General features: G+C 36.4%; 2 non-coding genes across 2 annotated transcripts; both read left to right on the plus strand.

Annotated features, from left to right (window-relative positions):
• The first annotated feature begins 8234 nt into the window (after window positions 1-8234).
• LOC126785529 (small nucleolar RNA snoR83) lies at window positions 8235-8363 on the plus strand. Its single transcript, XR_007671061.1, has one exon. It is a non-coding gene; the product is annotated as a small nucleolar RNA snoR83 (small nucleolar RNA).
• A 599-nt stretch (window positions 8364-8962) lies between these two features.
• Window positions 8963-9048, plus strand: LOC126785581 (small nucleolar RNA R44/J54/Z268 family). Its single transcript, XR_007671110.1, has one exon. It is a non-coding gene; the product is annotated as a small nucleolar RNA R44/J54/Z268 family (small nucleolar RNA).
• The last annotated feature ends 357 nt before the right edge of the window (window positions 9049-9405 follow it).

Here is a 9405-nt window from a genome sequence, read left to right on the forward strand (position 1 = left end):
ATGGCAAGCAACAACAGAGGACAATTTTTAATGTCGTCATCATTTGCAAAGAAACAAAAGTCTTCAATGAGGGAATTCAGAGGAGGTTTTCACACTTTGCACTTTACAGGATCCACTAAACTTATATGACCAAAGTGTCCTTATCTGAAACATTGCAATTTCAGACAAGTAAACTCCGGTGAAACAATACAGATAGCGCGCACGTAAACGAAAGAGAAAAACAAGTGTAAACGAAAGGGAAAACCAAGTAAATGCTAGAGTAATAAAATTAAATTGTAAAAGTATATCGGATTATGCTTTTTTTACGAAAAAATTTAGGATAAATAGAAAAATATTAATTGGTAAGAAACAAATTGAGCTTATAATTTTGTTTATATCATACCATTGTAAATGTGAATTGCGAAAATTACTATTTCAGATGCATTTGCATAAGTGATTATGGTGTTTTTGATAACTGATTAGCATCATAGTCATCCAACAATAGATCTAATTGAAAATGACTACATTTTTTTGTTTGTGATTTTTATCATGCATTTAAATTCAACGATAACCGATAGACATTGAGCATGCACATCGAACTCAAATATTGATTATTCGGATTGTAATGATTAGCAAGTTGAGAAATGAAATCCGTTACCGAAGACATTTGAGGTCAATTTGCAACAAATGGAAAGATTAGGAATGAAGGGAAAATGTACCTTGATTGCTATGCTTCAAGTTGGTAAACCAAGATAGATTGGAAACTCATGGGGAACTCCAAACTTGAAAGGGAATGAAGGCTGGTTTCGATTTGTAAATGGTCGGCAACTGATTTGCATCTATTTATACACTTTGAACCCAAAAAGAAACTTGCAAAGCAAGAGATGGGAACTGTAAATTTAACATAGGAATCAGATAACTCTAGCTTATGTAAGTCATTCAGTTGGAAACTCGACAGGTTCCTAGAGTAAAAGTCTTACATTCTGTAAATGGCAGTATCGTAAAATATTCTGAGATCGGAGGGTGTATTACGAAGTAAAACTCCTTAGAGGAGTAGGAAAAGCAAAGCTGTTTTACTACTGGCTGGGGTCATACCGCGTGCTTCCAACTCACCAGCTTTCGGGGAGTGTGGGGCCCGGAGACACGCGTTGCGAATTTAGTAACGTCCAACTTCGTAACACTCTTCCTCTCCTTTTTTTTTTTCTTCTTCAATTATTCAACTCCAATCTTAACATGTCATCGTTAAAGATTATCCAATTCTGAAAAAGCACTATATTTCGGGAGTAAAACTTGTGTGTCTCTGTGTTCTTGTTGAGTTCCTGTAGATTTCTTATTCAATAATGTCCATAAATTCATATCTTATACTATGATTAACGATGCAATCTTTAAGTTAAAAGACGTCTTTTTGACTCTATTAAGGTGGAGTGATTGTGTTCGCTATTCAATTCGTATCATGTGCTTAGATTTTTTTTATGTAAATGCATTTAACTTTTATCTTGTGCATAATAAATAATTATGTCTTTATTGAATGATATGGAGGTCTATTATAGACATTACATAACCACAATCTGCTAGAATTCAGAGTCCTAATCTATTACAGAAATATGAATATATTTCTAATATGAAACCTAATAAGACTAAGACACACACAAGGATAGAATAGTAATTCTCTCGGAACACTCCCTCCTTGTGTCGCATGCCTAAGTCGCATGGTGCATACATCGTTGCCTCGGTAAAAACTTTGTCAAGCAAAATAAAAACCTCTTGGGTGAAAAACAAAAACTTGATCAAAGGAAAAAAGAGCACAACGCACTGTTTATATTTGATAACATCATGTGAGTTAGACTCCTCTTGAAATCTACGAAACAACTCCCTCTGATTAGTATCATAATCTTGGAGTACATAGAACAACATACACAACGTTCATTACATGGCTTCTCAAAAGTAGTCTTGGGCTAATGATTAATCATTAATCTATTCATACATCCTTAGATCATACCTGGTATACTGAGCCAAACTTAGATCTTAGGAAATATGATTGCATAACAACTCAAAATAAGAGTTTGCAATGAAGATAAGATTCTCGAATAGAATAACCTTCACTCACCTAAACGGACATAACTTCTTCGTCACAATAGGTATCAGTGAACCGTAAAATGTTATGGAAAGTAGGCACAGTGGCTTTCTAGTGACATAAATTTCACAACCTAATTCGATCAAAGTAGTTCACAGTGCTCTGTCGAAGATGACTGACTTGCGAATTCCCATACATAACTGTTCTACTTTGCTAAAACGGTCATAACTCACTCAATGCGATAGCATGAACAAATGGTTGGTGTCTCTGGAAAGTGGACACATAGAATTTTCCAACGGTACCAAATTCACCATATTTCATTAAGTGAGCTGTTATGTAGGTCTCGTTGAAGTTGACCCACGAAACTGGACATATTCTAATTTGTCACATTCAATGTGTCTTTTTCACAAAGGAATGGGGGAATGGACTAATGAATGACTGATTTTGGTCCGAGACAGAACCATACACATCCTCTACGCTACCAGTGTCGACTACTACACCAAAGTGTACGTTGATGTTGCTGGAGCTGCATGACGAAGTGATTGTAGTCGCTATTCAATTCGTATCATGTGCTTAGATTTTTTTTTTATGTAAATGCATTTAACTTTTATCTGGTGCATGATGAATAACTGTGTCTTTATTGAATGATATAAGGGCCTATATAGGCATTACATAACCACAATTTCATATGATTCAGAGTCCTAATCTATTACAAAAATGCAAATCTATCTCTAACATGAAACCTAATAATTGTGGTCATTATGACACACAAATGTAAAATAGTAATTCTCCCGTAACATTATCATAATTTTGACCCGATGTTATGAATTAAATAGATTCATAATTAATCACGTGCTCTAGCGAGTGGCATTAAAATCGCATCATCTAATAAGGATGGAGAAACTGTCCCCTACTTCTTATAGTAGTAAAGATAATCACGACTAATTATTTCTGATTCTAAATAGAATTCATATGACTTTTTTGTGGATAATAATATTGCTTTCCTATTTAGTTATTACTTATCCACAATCCGGTAACGATGTTGTCTTTAGTTTCACAACTGCGTCTTCTTGGTCAGTCCTCAACTATTTTTCTTCATGCATTTTCCTAGGGAGTGCTAGTGGTTAAAAATGGATTTACTAAAGATGGATATCCGGTAAGACAATAACGTACAAGGAGGACAAATTGTATACAAGTGTAACTACCCTATCATATAGCCTCTTACTTCTCCCCTCAATTCCGCTTCAAAACTCGAAAGAGTTTTTCTTGCAATCGTGCCCGCGTTCTTCATGGTTGTGTGAAGAGCAAGTGAGTTATGGTTCTTAAGTTTCTATTCTTACTCTCTTAGTTTTATCGACCTTTTTTACTTGACGTGTATTCACAAAGGTGTTGTCTTTCAAGATATATTCGGTAAACCAAAATTTGGCGAAATGAGTATATTCGTGAGTATGTCAAATGATGGGGATGTTCGAGATTTCGAGTCTCCATTTCCCTTCGAAACTGAAAAAGATGAATTACATTATTGTTCTCACTACTTTTATTTACGTCAATAGCTAGCTAAATCATCTCCCATCTCCATCTCGCTATCTCCATCTCCTGATTCTCCTCCCTATTTTGGAACAAGGAAAATGACCATAAGAAACCACATGCCACATCTAAAGAAAACACAACCATTTTGACGCCACCTCCATTATTAATCACTTCCTACTCACCAAAGTGTGAAAGAATATTAAGTGTGAAATTGACATATCGATGTTAAGGTACGTATCACATGACACCACCATACAAGCACGTTCTTGCTTGGAACTCTGTTAGAAATTTAACAAAAACTTAGGGTTTGGATGTAGATATGATGCTTCCCAGAAAAGATCATTCCTTGGTCACCACCATAGCCCACAGTACACTTGGTGAGATCGGTGTCGTATGTGTACAACTTACGTACAGACTCACAGTCAATAGTCATGTGCCAATACGCCAACTCTTTCTTTGTCACGATCGAGCTCTGAAAATATTCTAGCAATTCATTACGTACATTGCTATAGTGATGAATAAGCTCGATCAAATCGCACTTGACTGAGCAACAAAATTAGTTGATTAGTTGGTGTTGCAAGACATATAAGTGATACCGAATTTCTTTAGATAATGATATGCTTCTCTTTCACTTTCACCTTGATGTCCTTGTACATTTACTATTATAAGGTAAAGGTCCAAAGCCTTGACCCTAGAAGAGAAGGTAAACAATGACTGATATATCATACTCTCTGCTTTAACACCAGCTCGGGCAACTTGACCGTTAAAAAGAAAATTTTATGCATGCAGCAATATTAGCACATAGTTTTCGAACCAATTCAAGAATGGAAAATTATAGTACCAAAATGTTTGGACTCAAAATATTTTACAATTAAAGAGATTATCAAATATATATGTCTCGCTTCACCTTAGAAACTTTGAGTTGAATAACCATCTATCCATGTAAACTCAAGTTAATTACTTGACACATTTTTTAGCATAATCGGAGTAAATAATTAAGATTCTCATATGCTTACTTATTAAAACTAGATAATAAAAAGACAAGCTAGCCACCAACCCCATAGTATATCCATTCCGGCCATTGCTATATATGTAAGCCCTAAAACCAAAGCCACCGCCCATCCTCGATCAACTCCTCCAAGAAACTAAACTACAGAGTCTTGAGAGAGAGAGAGAGAGAGAGAGAAGCATAGAAAAAGCTTGTGATTATTGCAGCTATGGTGTTGGCATTGGCCATTGGGTCCAATGGTCAGGCACGGAGCTCCATCTGCCGCATGACCAAAGACGGCTTCATGGCCTGTGCTCCGTCAGTTACTGCAAGCGCGATTCCTGGGTTTAGTCCTACATCTCCCACGGCCGAGTGTTGCTCAGCTCTCTCCGTCGCCGACTTCCCGTGCCTGTGCTTCTTCATGAGAAACTCGAACATTCTCAATGCCTATGGAGTCGACCCCGCACTTGCCATGCAGCTCCTGCTAAATGCAACCTTCCCCGGTCCGTGCATTGCTAAAAAATATCGATCATCGATCATGGGGTTTTAGCTATAGTAGTCTAGTGCTGTTGTTTTTGTCAAATCTGTTCGTGTTTCTAACTTTCTACTACTTCCCTTTATTTTGAACTATATTGTTCTTTGATGTGTGGACGTGCGCGCGTTTAAATGATCCTGAAATGACATGACTCAATAGAGAAATTCTAATTCATTGGGCTTTTGGATACAATCAAATAGAAAACCTCAAATGCGCCATATTCTAGGAGCTCAAACTATATAATTGAATAAATCCTCCTCTAACTGTTGCAAGTCAGTAGTTGGAGTTGGCGGCTCTCCTAGGGTTCCCTGATCTGGGATCCCTGGGGAAGAGGATCAAGTTGGCCCTTGCGAACAGCTTGATGCACTATCTCCCTTCAACCATTTGAGCGAAATGCGGCAAAAGGAAAATAAATCCATGGACCGACCCATTTGTCTCCACCCCGTAGGAACTACGAGATCACCCTAAGGACGCCTTCGACATCCAAGGGTCGCAGACCGATCAAAAATGGAGCTAGTTTAAGCTGTCAACCAAATGATAAAATAGAAAATTAATAAATAATAACCACTGGTGGATGGAGTCTCGCTTAGTAAAGAGATTGTAGTACTTGTAAACGTTTTGTTGTAATCGACGATGTATAATTGAAGTGGCCAGTTTCAAAATCGTTCGTACGTAAATACACAACCGTTCAAATATGTGATTTATTCCTACAATATACATATTGGAAGAATGTAATGCGAATAGATCGAAATCGATATTTTGTCTACAAAATTTGAACTTTGGTTAGAAATAGATGGTGGAAACTTTATAAAATGAGATCCCCAAACCTTCTGCTAAATACGAAGTAGCGAAAATTAAGTAGCTGAGGTGAAATTAGGGTGCTATTAAATGTATCCGGCAAATACCCAGTATAATAAAATTGTCTTACATTTCCATTTTTAACCCTATCATCCAGGGGCGGATCCTTTTTCAAGCATCCCTAAATCTATTAGAAATAAAAAAATTGGTATTATTTTTTTTATTGGAGCTAGCATCCCATATTCCCTCTCACACTCAATCCATCTACCAATACATATACATACACCCACCCACACTCAATTTCTCTCACACCAACCTATCCAATCTCACACGGACTACCAACTTTTTTCTTTTTTTTCGTCTTTTTCTCTCTATGTGTCTTCTTCCCCCTTCTTTTTTTCATTTTTCCATAAAATTAAATCTCTAACCCTAAAAACTATAGCGTAATTCTTAAATTAGAGTGATAGATCGCACTTGGGATTGAGCTCACTCCACCATTCTGCCAAGAAGTTATGCGCGGCCTCCACTCCTCTAGCGAGTACAATATGTCATGATCGAATTGGGGATTTTTCCTTTTGGGATTTTCTGGCTTTTCTGCGTTTGCTTTCCATCCATCTTCGGTTACATATGCTTGGAAAGTATTTTGATACAGGTAATGTAAAACAATCAGTTCAAAAATGTGAATCACATAGTATTTTGTGTACATTTGTTGAATCTCATCTTTTGTGTACATTGTCAAAAAAAAATTTGTCCTTCGGCCAAATTTCAAACCCTCCCTAGATTACAATTCTAGATAAACATCTCCTAAGCATCCGTCCACAATCTGCCACCAACGTCTCATCCACATTCGTCCCTCCAAAGCCCAGTATTGCAATTGGTCAAGTTTTGAACTACCATAGCTTCAAGCTTTTAAACAAGATCATTGATGCATCATAAAAAAATGATTTCATGTGTTGGAACCGGAATCATTGAGGCAATGTAAATACGTTATCAATAGCAAGGCAATAACTTTGGGTGGTTATAGGATGAATGAACTGAGATCTACGTCCAAGGAATAATGATACAAGCAAGATCCCAAGTAATCCAAATGAAGTAAAAGAGCCCAGAATTATGATCTATTAATTCCTGCTATCGTAGAATCTCTCAGATGTATTTTGAAGCAAGAATGTAGAATTAATCAAAGATTTTCAAAAGAAACGGGGAATATTGCTTCGTGTTTGAGATTGGATGCATGAGCACAGAGCCACATATGAAGGAATCAGATGATAACTATGCAAGAGCACTAAGAATATCAGATTCTATATTTCTAATTGTAGTCGTGCCATGGACGCTAGTGATGATTGACGAAGAAACCTTATAACTGGGTTTTGATAATTAAGGATAATGTCAGAATTAACTAAATAAATATGTTGTGGTGAGTACTCTTAGATATTTGTTGGGTACATTTAACATCACCCTAACGTTAATAGTCAAACTCATTTGGCTATGGTCCGACCCTTTGCTTTGCTCTTTGGCTGTGGTCTCCCAGCCCCCGAGTAGATCTCCAACCTTGGTTAAATATGAACAATATATACTGCCCATAATTAAACCTCCGATGAGGGTTCGGTTTGGTTCTGCTAATGTCCTTTTGAGATTATTCATGTCCGGCAAGAAATCGATAACATCATAAAATTGTCGGAGACCAAATTCTAATTACTAGTGATCGGATTTTGAATTCTAGCGATTGTCGAATCTCAGATTATAAAGACTGACGACTAGATTTTGAAGTCGAGCGACCAGATTTCGATATTTCGTCATTGAAATGAGTTAGAGATGGCCAATTTAGTATGATTGGAACATTTTCTCTAGAATTTTAGCTAGAGCCAAATTAAATTAGAGAGTGGATTAAGTAAGAAGTTCAAATACCATTTTCAAAAGATATGAATAGAAACTTCTTAAAATAAAAAGAAAAGAGCAATTGGAGATTTTTGTTTTTGTCACCCCTTATATGGGCCGTGTGATTGGTGTCATGTGAACAATGCTTGAATTTAGATTAATTCTATTAGTACATTAACGAAATCTCATAAAACTCGAGGACCAAATAGCAAAGCAAAGGAGCCTTTTATTAGGGCTTTATCTACTAAGAAACCAGTATATAAACACGGCAGAGTTTAACAGCCAAGTAGCACAGAAACTCCAACACCCTTTGCTTCCTCTACCGAATTCTTCATGTTCAGTTTTGCTCTCCGTCCCTAATATATTGATGGCTTACTTCTGTATTTGTTTCATTTGATTTATCAATGGTTTTGAGTCGCTTTTTGTCATGTGAAAGATTGGAGGTGCCTCCATTAATCCCAGATTAGCTGAGTTTTCGTGCTTATCTGATTCATAGGAGGCCAAAAACGAACTGGAAGTTTCGCTGATAAATGCCTTATTAATTATTATACAAAGGTGTTTACTAGTAACTCCGCCATACATTACTTTCGGTTTTATCATTCTCGCTGTTGGGTTTTCTTCTTGGCTTCTTGCCTACTGTAATCGTAGTCGTAGTCTAGTTTTGGATTGGAATCCATTGCCATTTTAATGAACATGTTGGCAATTTGTTGAATTTAGTAGTCCCCTTGAAATGGCATTGCCATTTTAATGAACATGTTGGCAATTTGTTGAATTTAGTAGTCCCCTTGAAATGGTTTGTATCAAAGCAAAATTATTTTTTCGAAATAGAGTGGAAATAAGGGCAATCGTTTGTTCTTCAGTAAAGTTCTTGGAACGTGACCAAATGGATAGCTCTGCTAAAAGAGTTTCTGATTTATTTGGGAATGGTTTGAGTTTGTAGAATTATGTTAGATGGTCACAGATAGACTTGTTACCCGTCTGGAAAACAAATAGTGATATGTCATTTGTGTAGAGTTTAACAAATGTGCTTGCAGTAGGGTTGAGGGCCTTGATTGCTTGCTATAGAGTTAACTGAAAATGGCTTTGTTAAATGGAATCTAACAGACAAACAAATTGGTTGAAGGCCTTGATTGCTTGTTACATACCTATGAATTTCCAATGATTCAGATTGTTGTAGTTTATGATTGCAACTGATGAGAAAACAGACAGGGACATCTGCACTCTATGGAGATTGATGACTTGTTCTAATGGGAATCTCTCTGATGCAAACTTAGTTGTTTCTGTGCTTTGACTTAGTATCTAAATGGTCGTGCACAAATAATGAAACTAAGAGAAATTCGAAGCAATTTAGGTTCAATGATCTTCTATTAATTAAAATTATTTGGTGTTTGAAATCGGTATTGATAAATTGAGATAGATAAACTACTTCTAACTCGGGGTCGGTCCGAGTATGACAGTTTTGCTAGTTCAACGGCAGCAATTGCAGTTAAATTGGAAATGTACAAAAACAATTTTGCTGACTACTGAATGTAACTTGTTTTCAATATGATTTTGAATCAATCTTGATTAATTATGAAGCCTAATTATTTAGTTTCCTCAAATATCATAAAAACACTGCAAATAATA

Source organism: Argentina anserina, chromosome 2 (assembly GCF_933775445.1).
Source record: "Argentina anserina chromosome 2, drPotAnse1.1, whole genome shotgun sequence".
Classification (NCBI taxonomy): Eukaryota; Viridiplantae; Streptophyta; class Magnoliopsida; order Rosales; family Rosaceae; genus Argentina; species Argentina anserina.